Source organism: Phyllostomus hastatus, unplaced genomic scaffold (genome assembly GCF_019186645.2).
Source record: "Phyllostomus hastatus isolate PE091 unplaced genomic scaffold, TTU_PhHast_1.1 phas_contig_16, whole genome shotgun sequence".
NCBI classification, from domain to species: domain Eukaryota; kingdom Metazoa; phylum Chordata; class Mammalia; order Chiroptera; family Phyllostomidae; genus Phyllostomus; species Phyllostomus hastatus.
In genome coordinates, this window is record NW_025333643.1 from 3,347,213 (window position 1) to 3,367,877 (window position 20,665).

The following is a 20,665-nucleotide window of genomic DNA, read 5'->3' on the forward strand; positions in this document are numbered from 1 at the left end:
ACTAAACTGATAAAAGTTACAGAAAAATCCAATAAAAGGTGGAATGCATCATGTTTATGAACTCAAAGACTCGTAATTATAAAGATGTCATTTCTCCCAAAGTTGGGTCACAGAATGCACACAATTACAAAACCCCAGCATATCCTTACTATATGCATGAAAATCCATTCTTTTTTATGTTTTTTTTTTACCCTTTAGTTTATCTTCTTCATTTTCTAACTTCATAAAATGGACACTTAGCTAATTCTTTTTAAAGTTTTCTTAACTAGCCCTGGCTAGTGTGGCCCAGTAGATTGAGTGCCAGCCTGCGAACTGAAGGGCTGCTGACTTAATTTCTTGTCAGGGCATGTGCCTGGATTGTAGGCTAGGTCCCCAGTTGGGGGCATATGAGAAGCTATCTCTCACACATTGATGTTTCTTTCCCTTTCTCCCTCCCTTTCCCTCTCTTAAAGTAAATAAATAAAATCTTTTTAAAAATGTTTTAACTAACATATGTATTTAAAATATAAATTTTCTGCAAAACTCGCCCTGGCTGGTGTAGCTCAGTGGATTGAGCACGGGCTGCGAACCAGTGTCACAGGTTCGATTCCCAGTCAGGGTACATGCCTGGGTTGCAGGCCAAGACCCCCAGCCACCGCACATTGATGTTTTTCCCTCTCTCTCTATCTCCCTCCTTTCCCTCTCTAAAAAAAATAAAATAAATAAAATCTTAGAAAAAAAAGATTTTCTGCAAAACTCCACCTTGGCTTTATCCCTAAATATGGCTTTGTAATGTTTTCATATCATTCAGGTCTAGGTATTTTAAATTTGCATTATTTGGGAGTGTGTTTTTAAATTTTCAAAATACACAGGAAATTTTTAAAAATGTATCTTTTTCTATTAACTTCTCATTTCATTGTGTTGTAATCAGAGATCATTCTTCATAACACTAATTTTTAAAATTTATTGATGTGTTCTCTCTGACTTGTTCATATCAATTTTTATTAACGTTCCATGTATACTTGAGAAAAATGTATATTCTTAAATTGTTAGTTATAAAAATCTCTATATCCAAAAGATCAAGCATCAAGTTTTTAAATTTTTAATTCTGCCTTCCTGGCATATCAATACTAAACTTCTCTGTAGTAATACAAGATGCTAGAACACAGAAGCAATAATTTTCTAAGTTTTGGAGAAAAACCACTTTCAACCTAGAATTCTATACAAATGTATGAAAATAATAACAACACTTTAGAACCTGGAATTTCTCAGATTTATCTATGAGGCACCCTTTCTTGAACAACTCCTGGAAGATACGCTCCTGGATAATGAGAGAGTAAAGTAAAGCAAAAAAGGAAAAAGTGGAATCCATGAAACAGCAGCTACTCCCCAGGACAGCAATAAAAAAAAAGTATGAATAGTCAACAGGCCTAGATAGCAAACAGTACAGATTGAAATAAAAAAAGAGGTTTCTGGGAGGGAAATCTCTAAACAGGTAAAGGGAGAGGAAATAATTGGTAGATTTTCAGATATTGTTAGTCACTGACTGTTAGATAAAACTCTTGCTCCTTGTCAGATTCTCTCAGCTATATTTACTCTATCTTCAGCTACCACCATAGTAATTCTGTGTGGGCTCAAATAGTTCCATTTCCTGCTATACGCCCTGATTCTCTGGCTCCTCCCACAACTTCCAGCTTTAGATGAAGTGTTTATCCCCAAATTGCCAGACACATCTGATGATGCAACCAGGAAGGGTGAGGAGGGGGGTGTTACTCTTCATGGGGCAAAACTTAACTGTGGGACACAGATAAAACCCTGGAAGTCAACAGATAAAATCTCTTTCTCTTTTTCTGAAGAACTATTCTAACAATTTTCAGTACAGCCTATATGAAAATGTTCTGAGTGGGTAAGTAGGTGAACCGGCCAAATGACCAGCTCTTATCTCTTCAAGGCTTGTGAAACAATGGCCAGTACAGTAATGTATCACCTTATATTTGCTTCAATTCTTCCTGCCTCACTTGCCTCTACCCTCATTCTTGCTGTCCTGAGATTATACCTCCCCAAAAAGAACTGGCATTTAATGACTGCTCAATCTTTGTTATTTAAAGAGCATGGACCAAGTTAGAGGTATACGATACACTCTAATGAAACATAAAATTTTTCAATTTAGATTTGTAAAAATCATTCGAGGAAAAACATCAGAGTGCTATTAATTCCAGGGGGAAAAAGCTGTGTAAGGTTAGTGTTGTAATCATATATCATCTAGCTGTGCAGAAAATAATATTTACATAATATAATAATAATGTAAACACTGATTACTGATAAAAGTACAAGTTGTGGAATAATTAAATTTGATGGATGGACAGTAAAGGAGTGTGAGAACTAAGCTTACCTCTACCCAGGTAATGAGAAAAAAGGATCACTCAATCAAAATTCTATTCCCTGTTCTAAAGTTATTATTCAGTATCTGATCTTGTATAGGTTGTCTAATTTACCTTTGTCTCAGTCTCTTCATTTGTCAAATGGGAAAAATACCTGCCATGCCTTTTGCAGCAGAGTTATAAATGCAAAATGAAACAATGTGTGTGGAAATATGTGGAAAAACAGAAAGGTCATCTTTCAAAAGAGAATGATTAGCAAGTTCATTAGCTTGCCCAATGCAAGCAGCATTTTGGGGTCAAAAAGAGAAGTGGGATATGAGTCCAAATCCTCTAACATATAACTTCTTTGAATCTTTGAAGGCTAAATGGCAGGTACCAAGGTAAGAATTTCAAGAATGTTACAATCCTCTGGCATTAAAAAAAAAGTATCTCTTTTCCTTAGGAAGGAGGAAGATACCACGTTGATTAAAATCTTGTTTTAATCAAGATTACCCATAGGCCTAGCTCCTAACTTGTTTTCCTGTCTCTATTCTCTCCACCACTCTCTCTATGTAGCTTACTTTTCCTAACCTAACTTTTTATTATGTTATCCACAAACCAGGGACATAGAGAGAGTTTCTACAAATAATGGCTCCAAATCTCTAGATCCTATGTCCTCTCTGTAAGCTTGTATTAGTTTCTCTGGTCCATTCAAATTTTGATTTATCTTGCCCTTTTTTAACAGTCAACTTAATTTCTTTCTTTGAAGTATAACCAACAATTATTTTTAACATTTGATTAAATTCTACCCCATCTTTACAAATCTAAACTCCCAGACACTGCATGAATTCTGAAGAACAGCAAACATGTCTTTTACTTCTAAGCCCTAAGCACAAGAACAGAAGTTACTTAACCTCTTTACGCTTCTAGTTTTTCTTCCATAAAATGTGGATAATACCTTACAAAGATACGGTGAGGCTTTTAAAAGCACATATATGAGAGAGTCTAGCATAAGGATAAGCATGTATCTAGCATCCAACAAATGTTTGCTGAATCTAAATACTAAAATGAGGACAATATCCATCTCATGATTGGTGCAATGATTAAATAAGGATATGTCAACATATTTTAAAACCAAACCATTGTCAAAGACAAAGAATTATCATCATTCAAAAGCACAACATAAACAAACAGAATGAAAGAAAAAACTACCAGGGAGCCAACTCAGAAGCAGTACCCCACATGGGAAATACATGGTGGATACAATAGGATATCTGGCCTCTGAAAACCTTCCTTCTTGGGGAAGCTGAATGAATACCTGAATTTTTGCCTGAAGACATGAGAGCCTAATTCCTCAGGCACACACAAGCCATAAACTAGATTCTGTTGTATAATGTGCTTCAAAGGATATTCTTTGCAAATGATCCGTTTAAGGAATATACCCTCTGGTCCAGAGATCTTTGGTAAGCCATTTCCAAGTGGGTGGTGCAGAACCTCAAGATGTACTTAAAGCAGGAGAGTAGCTTGGAACTAACAGTGCTCATAAAACAAAGGATATTGACCATAGGATCTCTAAATCTTGCAGTTTGACATTTGGGGATTCATTTGTACTAAGAAAATTTACTGGGGCAGCAGTTTAAAGAACAGACCACCACCACCCAAAACTAGAAGACCAGCAGTAGCTCTAGAAAAGAAATGATCAGTCCCTGTAACCTTGCCAGAGGTGCAAAACAATGTAGCAACTCCTCTCTTAGCACAATACCCTCTATTTGTGTTCCTATAATAAAGAATACTCTTCACTGAAAGACACCAAGAGAACCTAAAGAAACTGACACTATAGATCCCCTTGCCACACTCCTGTGAGGTCATCTTAAAGTCCTGTTAATCCAGAAGGCTATAATTTTTCTGCTAAAAATACCATATAGGCTTTATTACTTCTTTTATCCTCAGAATCAGAGCTGCTTTTATGGAGAAGACACTTAAACAGTCAAAAGCAGAATCCTTGTCCAGACTTTTCTGATGACTTGCTGTACTCCTTTTCACAAGGCACTTGCCCTTTCACTATTCTTCCTTCTGAATCTGTTTTCTCTATATTTAAAATGAAGAAGTTAGATGAGATGATCACAAGGTCTACAAATCTACAGAACAATTCCAAACTGGAGTCATCACTGTCAAGGAATCTACACTTAATGAAGGGAGTAATTTAGGATCTGCTGATCAAATATTCTTGAAAATAATTATAATCATTAACAGCCTAAGAACTGCTAAAATTGGTTTATGTTGTGCAGGTTTAGTGCCTGCTTGGAATTCTCCAGGGTACTGATCCTATCCCTGCCTGGTTTCTACTCTGAAAGTAAGCTGGTTTCCGAATCTATCAACCACCCAGACAGAGGTGTGGCACAAACATGCATTGCCCAATGGATATACAAGTGGCAAAAGAGAAGAATGTCATAAAAGAAAACATCACAGGACTGTAAAACAAAATGATTCAAGCCATGGTTTTTCATTCAACATGAATTAGCTACTTCACAGGAAGTCGTATACCATTTCCTATACACCCCCCCAAGCCATCTACAGCACTCTTATACCAGACTAGAACCTAGGGTCCCTCAACCTTCAATCTAATATTCTTTCCACAATTCCTCTCTGCTTCACTTTTGAACCTCAATGTAAAATTTCTGAAAGTTATACTAAACCAAAAGAATTCAGACTATCTTACTTATATTACACCTAGCATAATGGCCTGGCAATATGTCTCCTCTGCAAATTCCTAAGACCCTAATAATCCTATCATATACAGTCAGAACTCAAAGGACACAAGCTTCTAGGGCTTAGGTCTGCATGTGACTGCAAAATTAATAAACAAGCTGATATGATGAATAAAATAGACACTGCTATGTTTACTGCTGCAATTTCAATATAGTGATTATAAATAGGGATATAAAATTGGACAAACTTGGATTTGAACTCCAACTATCACTTACTTACTACATGACTTGGGCATATTACTTGCCTTTCCTAAGCCAAATTTGATTTATTTATAAAATGGAAGAAATACGGTATGTATCCTCATAAGACTGATGAGAAGATTATGTAAAATACTATATTAAAGCAAATTACTAGGTAGGCACCCCTTATATTTTCTTATTTACTATAAAACTGGCACAATGTCTGGCATATAATTAGTGCCCCATATTATCATCTTTACAATAAATCACTGGATGCTATAATTAAATTAAAGACTTTATGTGTGAAAAAGCAGTCTCAAAAGAATTCAAATAATTTTGTAGTTAAAAAAATAATGAGGGCTTCCAGTCAAGATGGCCGAGTAGGTAAATGTAGTACTCCTATCCTCCCACACCCACATTAAAATTACAACTGAACGACAGAACACCATCATTCAGAACTGCCTTAAATCTAGCTGAATAGAAGTCCTACAACTAAGGATATAAAGAAGAAGCCAAGTCAAGCCTAGTAGAAAGGGTGGAAATTCAAATGGGCTGGTCCCACATCCACATGCAATGGGAGAGATATCTCAGATACAAAGGTGCCCCCTGAGGAGCTAGGGATCCCAGTCCATGGTTCCAGTGTCAGGAAGAGAAGTACCATAATTTCTGGCTGTGAAAACCAACAAAGAATGTGGCTGAGTGAGACAGAGGGCTTCTGGAGCCCCAGTCATTCCTCTTAAAGTGTACATGCACAGACTTCTCAGAATCACTCACTCTGAGCTACAGCACTAAGGCAGCAGCTTGAAAGGCACCAGAGACATACAGGGAGGAATTTAATGGTCTAGCATAAGAGCAAGGTTTGAGGGGCAGCTTTCTCCCACAGAGAAGTGCTGGCAAAGACCATTGTTCCTTTTCTAGGCCTTCTCCACACTGATCCAGCAGGCAAGTGCCATATTCGAGTCTCCATTAACCTGTCTAACACTATTCACCCCACCCTGGTAATGCTCTGAAAACCTGCTCCACCCAACTCATGGGTCCACCCAAGACATTTCCAGTGGCTTTTCCAGGGGGTGAGGGGGAGTCACAGAAAATGCTCAGTCAACAAGAGACAAATAATGGGCATTTTGCCTTTAAAACAGCAGCACTTGGAGGATAGAATACTCCAAGTACATACATGATAAAAGGTCTCACAAGCAACAAGTATGAAGGAAACTAAAATAATCTCACACCAGGTAACCACCTTTAAATCTGAACAGTTAGAGTAAAAAACATGTTAATAGCTCTCTTCAAATGACAGAGAACATTCACATACTGCCTCCTTAACACCTACAACAACCAAAAGAGAAAGGCATCAGAAAGAACTTTCCTGCCAGTTTTACAAATAAAAGCAATCTGTCTTAACAAATCTGCCAGATGATTCTGATGAACACCAAAAGTTTGAGAACCACTGCCCCTGTCCATCACTCTCAACCTATCTTCTTTTTTGTCTTTATTCAACTTGGATTCTATAACGTAGTATTTCAACAACCTAAATTTCCTTTCTCTTTCATTCTGTCCACCTCATAAAACCTCAAAAACCTTCATAAGCTCAAGTATCCATCTTCTCCAAATGTGTCCCCAAATTGCTGAGGAATGCCATGAAAGAAAGAAAGAAAGAGAGAGAGAGAGAGAGAGAGAGAGAGAGAGAGAGAGGGAGGGAGGGAAGGAGGGAGGGAGGGAGGGAGGGAATCAGGGAAATTGGCACCTCAACAGGCCTTCAGTGGTCAATAAATCATGTGTTTGGTCGAAAGACAATGGTGATTTCAAATCTTAGTCTTTCCCTCTCCTCCTTCCTTTCTCATTCTCAGTAGATGACCTAGCCTCCTACTTAGCAAAGAAAATAGAATCCACCAGATGGATACATCCTCAACTTCCCACTATCTAATATATATACACAATTTTCTGTATCTTCACCCATATTCTCATCCATCCCTTCTGTTAAAATGACAAATCAGGTGGCCCTCCTCTTATCTAAGACCTGTGAGCTGAACCTGATTTCCTTTTTCTCTTCAAGAAAACTCACATTATCAATTATTCTCTCTCCATATTATTTACCTTTTCCTTAATTATAGCATATTACTGTTATCTTAGTATATGTAATAAAATACCATACCATCACGGAAAAAAAGAGTATAAAGTCTTTCTACCTCTTATGAACAGTAATACAATATGCTTTCCTGAAGTTCAAACCCATATACCCAATTTCCCATAGCCATCCTCTACCTAGATGTCTTACAAGCATGTCAAACACAGTATGTCTAAAATCACTCTCAATTTCTCCTGAAGATCCGCTCCTTCAGGATCCTCCAGTGTTCTTCATCTCAGAAAACAGACCCCCATCTACCCAGGGTCCCAATCAGAAACCTAACTGGCATACTTTTCTCTCTCCTCCTTCATTTCCCATCTAATCAATCATCAAGTCCTGACAATCTTACCTGTTAAGTATTTCCTTTATTATTCTACCTGTCTCCATCTCCACTGCCACTATTTTTGTCTAAGTCACCATCATATCTTAGCTGGGTTTCCACGATGGCTTTTTTTTTTTTTTTTTTTTTTGGCCCTGGCTGGTGTGGCTCAATGGATTGACTGCTGGCCTGTGAACCAAAGGGTCGCTGGTTCCACTCCCAGTCAGGGCACATGCCTGGGTTGCATGCCAGGTCCCCAGTTAGGGGCGCACAAGAGGCAAACACACATTGATGTTTCTCTCCCTCTTTTTGTCCCTCCCTTCCCCCTTCTCTAAAAATAAATAAATAAAATCTTTAAAAAAAAACATTAAAAATTTTTCTTGAATTTATTGGGGTGACATTGGTTAACAAAATTTTATCAGTTTCAAGTGTACAGTTCTAAAATACATCATCTGTATATTGTATTGTGTTCACTATCCAAAGTCAAATTTCCCTCATGTAATCACCATACTACTGTCTGAGTTTGAGGGTTTGTTTTTTGTTCTGTTTTGATTTGCTTAATCCTTGCACTTGTTGCACCCAGCCCCACCCCCAGCTTCCCTCCCCTGGAGAGTATTATGCTACATGAAATAAGCCAATCAGAGAAAGACAAATACTGTATGATTTCACTTATATGTAGATTCTAATAAAATAGAAACAGACTCACAGATATGCAATAGCCTTTTTAAAAATATTTTATCATTATTATATTATAGTTGTCCCAAATTTTTCCCACTTTGCCCTCCTCTGCCCAGCCCACCTCTCCCTAGCCCACCTCTCCCTCCTACAGTCAATCCCCACACTGTTGTCGGTATCCATGGGTCATTCATACATATTCTTTGGTTAGTCCCTTCCTCTTATTTCTACCATTATCCCCCTCCCCACTCCCCTCTGGTCACTGTCAGTCTGTTCCATATTTCCATGCCTCTGGTTTTATTTTACTCATTAGTTTATTTTGTTCATTAGATTTGTCTTATAGGTGAGATCATATAGTTTTTGCCTTTCACCAACTAGCTTATTTCACTTAGCATTATATTCTCCAGTTCCACCCATGCTGTCCCAAACAGTAGGAGTTCCTTCTTTCTGTTGCGTAGTAGTACATTGTGTAAACGTACTACAACTTTTTGATTCACTCATTTACTGCCCTTCTTAATGGTTTCCCAGCAAACACATTTCTCTTCCTCCAATCCAGTCTCCACTAGATTGCAGCCACAGCAGTCATTTCAAAATAAACATCTAATTGTGGCTCTCTTCGATCAAAACTGTAATAACTTCCAATTTCTATTAGAATAAAATACAAAATCCTTAGCAAAGCCTAGAAGCCTGTGCATGACCTAGCCTCTAGCCTCATTTCACATCATTCCCCTGCTGTACATTCCAGTCACACGGGGCAGTATTTTTCAAACTATGCTCTTTCCTTTTCAGGAGCTAAGCAGATGTTCTTTCTCCTAGAATGTTGTTCTCCTAATTTGCCTTGCCAACTCCTATTCATCCTTCAGGTCTCAATTTAAATGCAATATCCTCTGTGAAACCTTTTCCAACCCCTCAGGTTTGGTCAAGCCGATTTTAATTCCTCCCCTCCCCACACACACACAATTTACCAAATATTCATTTATTTATTCATTCAGCAAATATTTATTGAGCACCTAAACTATACCAGTTGCTGTGCTATGACGTACAGAGGCTGTAACTGTGAACAATACCAAAAGTCTCTTTCCTGACTAAACTTAAGTCCTAGTGGAAAATATGATCTTACACAAATGATTATTTAATTACAGTTGTAATAAATACTATTAAGGAGAAGTACAGAGTGCTTTCATAACAAATGAATGTCCGGTAAATGGGGGAAGGAAGGGATTCAAATCCAGGTCTTCTGATTCCAAAGTGCTTTTTTCCCTACTACACTCTGCTGTAAATTCAAGCTTCATTTTTTATTTCTAAGCATAACTAATTTTAACTGTTTTCTACTTAACTCCAGCAGATTCAAATTCTGCACAGTTCTCTCCCATGCCTCTCAGAGGCAGTACTAAGCTCACCACCACTCAACATGGCAGTACTCCACAGGGTCCACAATCAGATCACTATGAACACTATTCTGGGAGGGGGCAGGGACTGTGGCAAGTAAATGACATAAAAAATGGTTACAATAAAGTGCAGGGCTATGTGGAGAGGACTATGGGAACACAAAAGATGGAAAGATTTTGACTGGAGCAATAAGCTAAGTGAAAGTACTCTGTAAAATGTAAAACATCACTCAAATGATTGTTATTAGTTATGGCAGTATTGTGCTGGTCTCTAAGCAATGGAATCCTTCAAGGACAAAAAAAGTAATATCTCTTCAAATAGATACAACCATGTATCTACTCAAATCAGTACAGCCATTTACTTATTTAACTCCCTCCCCCCACAAAAAAACCCCACAAAACCTAAACTATATTTCTCCTCATTCACTCTTAGTATCTCATTTTACATTTTACAAACAAAATTCTATTTGTGTTTTACTTTTTATATGATCTTAATGCATCAGAAAAAGTGTTAAAAGTGTGACATTTTAAATTTATTATAATCACTCCTCAGTCATTAAGTTGTCACTGAAGTTATAAAAACATTAAAATACTAAAGGCAGTAAACTCCATTTAAATTCATTTTTTAGTGCAGATTTTGTTATACTATAGGTACAGCCACCTGGTGGTGGTATAGTGGAATTACACCAGATTGAAAGGGGACATGACCATCCATTCATTCATTCAGTTACAGTTTACATTTAATATTATTTTGCATTTGTTTGCACTGGTATATAGCATATTGGTTAGACAATCATATACTCTACAAAGTGTTACCACTGGTATTTCCAGAGTCCAAATGGCACCATACACAGTTATTACTGTATTACTGATTGTATTTCTTATGCTATACTTTACATCCCATGATCATTTTATAACTACTAATCTGTACTTCTCAATCCCTTCACCTTTTTCACCCAGTCCTCCCCTTTCCCCTCTAGCAATGTCAGCTTGATATTATCTCTTTCATCTGTAAAGTCTTATCATTTCTATAAACCCAATGCCACAGAACACAATAAAATATAGAAAATCTGTACTAACAGAATTTTTCTTATTCCCCAAATAGCAGGAATATTCTATAATTCACAAAGAACTACAACAAGGTAGACTTATAGTTAAATGGGATGCCAGTTACTCATCTAGAAATCTCAGTGGCTTCACACACTTCTATAAAACTAGGTAATGATGACCCAAGATAAAAGAGAACTATTTTGATGGGTTCTAATGTTTAACCAAATGTCTTCATCAGATTCCAAACATGTCATACCTATTTCCTTAAAGATTTGGCCAGGGAGTAAAAGGGAGAAAACTGTAGTTGAACAATGATTAAAAAAAAAACATTTGGCCAAATTTTCAGAGCTGGTAACTGACAGTGCTATGATTTTGTAAATCAACTGAAACATCAGTGTTCCAGTTTAACTATAGGAAAACATGATGACAATTTAGCACCAAGAAGATCTAGACCACCAATCTAAATTACTCTGACTTTTTAAAAACATGATAATTTCAAATAGGTATAAAGATAGAAGTAGCCCTGGCTGGTGTGGCTCAGTGGATTGAGCTCTAGCCTGTGAACCAAAAGGTCACCAGGTGGATTTCCAGTCAGGGCACATGCCTGGATTGCAGGCCAGGTCCCCAGTAGGGGGTGCACGAGAGACAATCACACATTGATGTTTCTCTCCCTCTCTTTCTCCCTCCCTTCCCCTCTCTCTTTATTTATTTTATTAAAAATAAATAAATAAAATCTTTTTTAAAAAAAGACAGAAATAAATATACTTCTTAATGAGCCCAGTGTACTCATTTTAAGTGTATTAAAATAAAGGCTTAGAAAAGCTTGTTTAGAGTCACTTTTTCAGTAAGGAGTATTACATTTGCAAGTGTAAACTAGGCAAAAATATAATTTACTAATTTGTATATTTGAAAAGTCCTGGTTTTGAGTTCAAAGAACATAGCTGCTCATCATCTCTGTTTTGACTTCACTCTCAAGCATAATTTCTCCTGAGAACCCCAATCTTACATCCTCCCAGCTTCATGTCCAGTATAAAAAGAATATATATCTTCTCTAAAAAACTGGTCAAAAGTCCAAGTCATACATCCAAACTGAGTTTAGTGCCCCTTCCTAACTCAATCTCCATGATCAGAAGAATGTAATACTCTAATTAGCAAGGCATGAATCACATGCCTATCCCTGAAGACAGGGGTGAAGTGGGCACAAGGCCTAAGTTCTGGGGAGAAGATGGCTCTCCAGAGGAATACCTGGGACCAGGACCGTTACTAAAAGAATGGGAAATGAATTTTGGAGGGGGAGGGACAAAAAATGACAAAAATCCACTATAATCATGTATCCAAATAAGAGTCATATCTGGGACGAGAACTTGCATTGTAATTTTCAATTCAGTGTTCTTTCCCTTACACTATACTATCATACTATACTATTCTTCCTGGAGGAAGAAACTATAAAACAGGATCTCAATCAACTCTAAGCCTTGAATTAACTGAAGCTTAAAATGTTTTGCTTTCATTTCCTAAAAGCTATTTTCATGAAAAGACAGATTCACAAAACTTCCAGGAAATAATTCTGTGCCATGTGGAGAGTTTCAGCATCACTTTTGAAGATGATCTTGGCCTTATGATCTGCTTCCCATCAATATCTGGCAGGACCAACTATATAAAATAGAGGGTAACCTACAAGGTTGAATACTAAAGGGAGTCAAAGGTTCCCAGCCTAGACCCCCACCTTATTACTTGTTAATATTTTTTTAAAGTCTACCATCAAATTCAATAGAATTTGGAAGGCCTATTGGGCTACCAGTTTTCCTAGAAAAATACAAACATCCAAGTAAGGAAAACATCTTTAACTTACTCAACCAACATTTAATAAATGTGAAGCAAACAGGTAAGCATTTTGTGTATCAGAATGAAAAAAAAAACACCCTTCATTTTGATGAGTTTGCCATTTGGGAGGCAGACATGTAACATCATTATAAAATATGTGAAAGAGCTATGATAGATCTTTTATAAAATGATTTGGAATAGAGCAGAGCAATCACTTCAGAACAGAAATGAGAGTCATGGACAACAAGGCCCAGAGAGGGTACATACGGGGCACACCACAAGGGAAAATGATGTCACTGAGAAGGAAGACAGGAAGAAGCCAAAGATGAGCTTTGTCTTCCAAAGGTTGGCCTTAGAACATAGAAACTGGGGAAGAGGCAAGAGAGGAAAACAAATTCAACTAGCAATTAATTAGCAAATGTTATATAAAAGGATTCCTAGTAGGCAATATGGAAGATACAAAAATAAACAGGACAAGAGTTCCATCCTCAAGAAGCTTACAATATACTTGGCAAACAAGAAACAGGCAGAAATACACATATAAAAATGGACTATGATAAGTGCAATAAAACTGAACCAGATAAACTGTTACGGAGTTTTAGATGAGATAGAAAGATAGAGAGAGAGACAGAGAATATTAGGTAAAGAAGAATTTAGGAAAGTGTCATGAAGGAGGTGTGAATATGTAGGGAGTGAGGAATAGGTAAAGATGTTGGTGGAGTCAGATGCTGAAAGTCAATCTCAGAAGAAAAGTCCTATGAGACTTCTGGCCCTCTTTTAATTAATCCACCTTTCACATCTTTAACCATTCTAGTAGGGATGAACCATCACAATTCAGTGCCCAGTCACTCGGAGGCGCCACAAAATAAATTCCTCAGGTAATCAACAGAAGAAATCATGCAGCTAAAAACAGAATGACAGAATATTCTTAAAACATGAGCTTTCTATTTTATCTTTCTATGCCTTCTTTTTCTGACTGGTAAAATATGTATAAATAACCCCTAATGTATTTAGAACAAACGTGGTATACAAGAGACCTTTCAGTAAGTATTAATTTTTCTTCCTTTCTGTATTAGTTTCCTAAGACTACCCTAACAAATTACCATAATTTAGTGCCTTAAAACTTGTAAAATTTATGCTCTCACAGTTTGGGAGGTTAGAAGTCTGAAATCAAGTTGTTCCCTTGAAGGCTGTAGTGGACCATCAGTTTCTTCCTTCTTCCAGCTTCTAGTGGCTATCAGCAATCCTTGTGGTTCCCCAGCTTAAAGAAAGCTACACACTTCCCATTTCTGCTTCCATTTTCTCATGGACTTGTCTTCCCTGTTTTTCTGTGTCCTCTCTCTCTTGTTCTTACAAAGACACTGGTCACTGGATTTAGAGTCTACCCTAAATACAAGATCATTTCATTTCAAGATCCTTAATTAATCACACCTATAAAGATCCTATTTCTAAAAATGGACACATTTTGAGGTGCTAGGTAGACACAAATTTGGGGGGAACACTGTTCAACCCACTATGTCTCCCTTCTTCAAATGCATTTGAGTCTGAAACATTGACAACATCTTTTATTATTGTCTAGTTTACAAGAAAACATTGCCTCTTCACTGTACTCCCAGAATATTTCCATGGTGTTAAGTAACAATATCTACAAAATCCCTTATGCAAAATTGGGATTTTTAAGACAACCTCAGGCAAGGTGATATTTTCTACAAATCCAAAAACTTGGGCTCCAGTTCTGTCTCTACCAGTGAGCAACTGTGAGACCTTAGACAAATTATATCAGGTCTTTAAGATTCAATTTCTTCATATTTTAATGGGAATATCATAAAATGTGGGGGAGAATTAAGTAAGATAATAAATGTGAAAGAATTTCATGAACTCTAAAATAAAATACAAATACTAGGTATTATTTACAAAATGTCCAAAGTTTAATTATTTAACAAAACCTACCGATATGTGCCAGATGCCATCTTAAATACCATGGGGAAGATTAAAAAACAAAACAAAACATGGTCCATAACTTTAAAGGTCTCATAGTCCACCACTAATATACAAATAAAGATTATAAAATAATTTACCACTTAGTTATTTGGAAGTTACTATATATGTTTGATAGAACAGAGAAGACAGTGATCAATGCTACCTTAAAGGAAGAAGAAACTGAGCTAAGTCTTATAGGAAGGTTTTAGCTAGAGAAGAAAGGAATGAATGCTGGGGAGAAAGATAAGACCTTAAGCCCAGATATAACAAATTTCAAAGCTAGATAGTATGCCTAGACTTGATGCAGAGCATCAGCTACTGGAGGTACCTGAATGGAGATTGCCATGATGAAAGCTGGGTTTTAGGGGAAAAAACCCTGGCAGTATTTACAACCTAAACTGGCAGGAAAGAGACTAAAGGCAACGACACCAACTAAAAGGCTGTGGCCCTAATCCAGAACGTGGTTTGTTTGGTTTTTTCCCACTGGTTGCTAAAATCGTGACTGGCAGCAAGAATTGTAATTTCTGGAAAGCCACTTACTTCTTAGGCAATAATTCTGAGTCTTTCCCAGGGTTTTTTCCTGTGCTAACCTCCCTAAACCAATCACTGGACTATAAAGAAGCTTCTTTTATTTCACATTTTTTATAATCTCAGGGCAGAAAAGAAGTACAGAGGACACACAGGCAATCCAATCCAATGTAAAAATCCTCAATATGAATTGGGGGAATCATCCACTGGAAGTCACATTTCTGCTTAAACACTTCAGCCTAAAAAATGCCCATTTCATGAAAGCCATCATCCCTGAAAACAACCAAAGTCAAATACATCAGCTCCTTGATGGAACAGTTAGCCAGAGTCCTGGGAAGCTCTTCATATGGGAAGGTTAGAGTTTGCCACTGCTAGAGTGGAAAGAAGAATAACATGATCCTGCAGCTTTTGACAGAGATTCATGCCATACCCAGTAGTGTCTGGCTACAGGGAAGCAGGTCTGAGTCAGTCTGTCAGGCAATGAAATCCTCACTCCATCTGCTCTGAGGGAGTTGTCTGCCAAGTTTGATGGCTGGACACATGAGCTTCTACTCCCACACCCACCACTTTCTCCTCTGAAAAACAGAAACAAAATCCGTTTCTAAGCTTCATCTTTTTTCCTCTTCCAAAAGCCCAGCTCTAAGAAACTACCTGTCAATTATAGATTATAGAAAAGAAAAGAGAAGCACATATTTCCCAGATAACTCCAAATGGGCAAGATAACTATAATACAACATTCAATGAGCAAAAGCTGCCTGGCTTTTCCATTGTTATCACATTAGTTCCTTGCTGGTACTTCATTTTCTTCCTTTACTCCTCCACCTTTCTTTTTCTTATTTTCTTTTTTGAATGAAATATTGAATATATTAAAAGTGTAATATATACAGAAGTTCTAAAGCTTACTAATGAAAAGAACATTCATGGACTTACCACTCATTTTAAGAAGCAGAACTTACATTGGTAAGAACCTACCATTAAAGCTCTCTACCACACCCTCCTGCCTCACCTTGGCTTCCACCAGAAGTAATCATGTACTACATAATGTCAGTGATGGTCCACATCAACAATGATGGTCCTGTAAGATTATAATGAGGCTAATAAATGCCTGTTGCCTAGTAGCTATCACAATGCATTACTCACATGTTTATGATGATGAACTATAAACAAATCTGCTTCTGTGCTGCCAGTGTTGCCAGTTGTATAAAAGTATATAGCACATAATATTAACTATAATATATAATACTTGATAATGATAATAAATGACTATGGTACTGGTTTATGTATTCACTATAGTATGCTTTTTATCATTAATTCAGAGTGTACTCTTTCCACTTATAAAAAAAGTTCCAGCAGCCTCATGCATCTTGTACTTCCCATATCTCTTAATTGCATCATTTTCTCTTGTGCTTGATTTAATCTCATGTTGTTTGGTACTACATGCTATACAGGCTTATAGCCTAGGAGCAATAGGCTATACCATCTAGGTCAGTGTATGTATACTCTGTAATGTTCACACAACACCAAAACCACTTAACAATGCATTTCTCAGAATGTATCCCTGCTTTTAAGTGGTGCATAACTGTAATTATGATGCAGAATTTTGTTACCATTCTTCTCTCCGTTTCTAGGTCTAGCAGAACTAGATTAATATGCTAATCCAAAGACCTTCTACCTACTTTTCCACTCCAATGTCAGCTCTCACTGCCTTTTCTGTCTGCAACTACACAGTTGTCAGCTCTTCTCTCATCAAATTCCAATCATCTTTAGGAAGCTAAATCTACATAAGATCATTTTATTATCATTATTAAGTATTATGCAGTGTATGTGACTACATGTACTATACTTTTATATGGCTTGTAGCTGAACAACCAAAAAAAAAAAAAAAGAAAAGAAAAACTTTGCCTCTCTGTTTTCTCATCTGCAACACTGGGACACCACTACCTAGTATACATTAAAAGATTAAGAGACCTTCACCTAGCACAAATGTAGAAGTTTAAATTAAGATAACGTGTGTAAAGGCTTTTAGTATGGTGGTAGTACAGAGTAGTTACTGATGAAACGAGTCATCTTGCAATTCTCTCAGCATAATCTCAGCAGATCTGTTAAACATACCTTGCCCCAGCTATAAACCAAAAGCTATCAAACCAAATCTAGCAATATATAAAATATATTATATACTATGAATGAGAAAGTTGGTTCAAGATAATGAAAATCAGTGAATGTTATACCATATTAATAGAATAAAGGACAAAAATCACATGATCATCTCAATGGATATAGAAAAAGCATTAGACAAAAATCCAACACCCTTTCATCATAAGAACATTCAGCAACCTAGGAATCAAAGGGAACTTCCTCACCTAATAAAGGGCATATATGAATAAAAACACAGTCAACATTACACTAAGAGTGAAAGACTGAAGCCTTTCCCCAAAGATCAGGAATAAGGCAAAGACGCCTGCTCTCTCTTTTACTCAAGATTGTATTAGTTTCTAAACAGTGCAGTTAGGCAAGAAAAATAAATAAAAGGCATCCAGACTGGAAAAGAAGTAAAACTATATTTAAAGATGGCATAATCTAGTATGTAAAACATTCTAAGGAATACAAAATGTACACTAGAGTTAATAAATGAACTCAGCAAGGTTGCAGGATACACAATCAACATACAAAAATCAGTTATATTTCCATAAATTGGTAACAGATCACTTAAAATTAAGAAAACAATTTTCATTTACAGTAACATCAAAAAGAAAATAAATGTTTAAAAGAAAGTATAAAACTTATACAAGGAAAACTACAAAACATTGAAAGACATTAAAGAAGATCAAAATAAATGAAAGATAATTATGTTCATGGACTGGAAGATTTAATAAATACCAATAAAACCTTCAAATTAGTCTATAGATTCAATGCAATCCTTATGAAATTTCTAGCTGTCATTTTTGCAGAAACTGACAAACTGATCCTAAAATCCATAAGGAAATTCAAGGGACCCAGAATAGCTAAAAATCTTAGAAAAGAACAAAGTTGGAGGACTCACACTTTCCAATTTCAAAACTTACTACAAAGCCACAATAATAAATACAGTCTGGTATTTACTGGTATAAAGATGGACAAAGGATCATTGAAATCCATTGAATCAAAGTAGCAAAACTGAAAATCCAAAAAAGAACCCATAATTCTATGGTGAACTGATTTTCAAAAGGCTGTCAAGACAGTTCAATGGAAAACAGTGCTGGGAAAAACAGATATTCACATGTTTAAGAATGAAGTTGTACTGCTACCTTATACAAAATGTAAAAATTCATGCAGAATGGATCAAAGACCTAAATGTAAGCAATAAAATTATAAAACTCTTAGAAGAAAACATAGGTTTAAAACTTTGTGACCTTGAAATAGGCAATGGTTTCCTAAATATATACCAAAAGCACAAACAATAAAAGAAAAATAGATAACTGTACTTCATCAAAATTAAAAAAAAACTTTGTACTTTAAAAAATACTATCAATAAAAATAAATAAATAGAAAATACAATCAAAAGTGAGAAGACCAGGCTCTGGCCTGGCATATACAGAATCCAAACTTCTCTCAGAAATATATGGTAGAGCTAAAGAAGACAATCAACCAAAGTTATCCACCTGAAATTGTCACTGACTCACCAATAATCTCAGGACAAAGTTAGAGATCACAAATCAAGCATAAGCCCCCTTTCCTAAGACCACTACAAAGATGTTTGATATAAAGGCTTAGGCTGAATATGTTGTGGAATGGGCTGCAAAGGACCCATATGGCTTCCTTACAATAGTTATTTTGGCCTTTGTTTATTCCATTGTTTCTAGCGAATACTGTACTGTTCTGGAAGTTGGCCAAGATGACTGAGGTCAGGGGAAAGGAGCAAAAGAAGAAATAAAAACATCAATAAAATACTGCAAAAGCTAAACAACTAAAAAAGAACTGAAGCAATGAACAGGTTCTGCAACCAGAAAAAAATTATTTGGAAAATTTTGCAGCTTTGGAAGGACCCTCTAAGGTTTCTTTTCTGTATTTATGACAGAATTTAGTAAAGTCTGAGCATATTGGAAGAATCATGTTAGTTCTGACCTCCACTGTAGCAACTTTTAGGCTTCACTATAGAAGTCGGACAGACAGTTGTTATAAATTGGTATTTATTATGCTGCAAATTCTTTATAACTGACTTGGTCATTTGCCATTTTGCAGCTTATGCCCTGAAATGTAAACATCCTGTGAAGGAAAAAAAAAGACTTTAGATTATGAACTCTATTCAAAGAATGACTTTAGATTAAGAACTCTTTTCAAATAAATTAAAATGGGGTCCTGTTCTGTACAAAGGAAACTAAGAATGTAAACATTAGAATTGTCCTGTGGTAAAAAGTGTGCTTTAGCTTAAAAGAAATACCGTATATTAATTACATCTTTTAACATTATTGCTGATTGCTTAAAATAGAATCATTTCTGGCTTTCTCAAAACAAAATATTAATCAATGAGTTCTATTTTCTCATTTTATCCCCTGAGATACTGGTAATTATCAGAAATTCTGCCTCGTTAAATCCAATTTTATAAACAATTCTATTTTCTTGACTATGTAGAATACCATCTACTGGATATAACAATTTTTATACTTATGAACACTGCTATTTATCAATAAAATGGCGCGGCCACATTGGAAAACAGTTTGGCAGTTTCTCAAAAAGTTAAACATGGAATTACTATAGAACCCAGCAATTCCACTCCTGGGTATATACCTAAGAGAACTGAAAACATTGTGCTTACATAACAACTTGTACACAAATGTTCATAACAGCATTATTCATAATAGCACTAAAATGGAAACAACCCAAGTCAAATGTCCACCAACTAATGAATGGATAAATAAAAGGTGCATCCATACCATGGAATATTGTATAAAATGGAATAAAGAAATAAAATTCCGTTAAAAAAGAACTACGTTTTAATATATTCTACAATGTGGATAAAACTTGAAAACATTATGCTAAGTGAAAGAAGTTGAACATACAAAAAGAAAGGGCCACATATTGTATAATTCCATTTACATGAAATGCCTAGAACAGGCAAATTCACAGAGATAAAAGGTAGGTAAGTCATTGCCTGGGACTAGGGAAAAGGGGCATGGAGAATGACTGCTAATGGGTATGAGGTTTCTTTCTCAAGTGATGAAGATGTTCTGAAATTAAATAGCTAGTCATGATGCTTATGCAACCTTGTGAATATACAAACACCAATGAAATTGCACACTTTAAAAAGGTGAATTTTATGATGTAGAAATTATATCTACATTTTTTTTAAAAAGCCCCAGCTACATTTCATATCAACCTCGCTCCCTACTATGACTCTCCTGGAGATTATCTAAAATCACCATTGGCCACAGCATGTTTCATTCGAAAAGTGAAGTACTAGAATTTCTTATAACACTTTACTCTATATACTTCATAAAGGTTACTCTTCTGAT

The 20,665-nt window shown here is 36.2% G+C and overlaps 1 protein-coding gene and 1 pseudogene across 1 annotated transcript in view; one reads left to right on the forward strand and one right to left on the reverse strand.

Moving 5' to 3' along the window:
* SYN2 (synapsin II) overlaps positions 1 to 20,665 on the reverse strand; it is a 194,557-nt gene that overhangs the window by 145,960 nt on the left and 27,932 nt on the right. The window lies entirely within an intron of this gene.
* LOC123814373 lies at positions 18,885 to 19,134 on the forward strand (annotated as a pseudogene).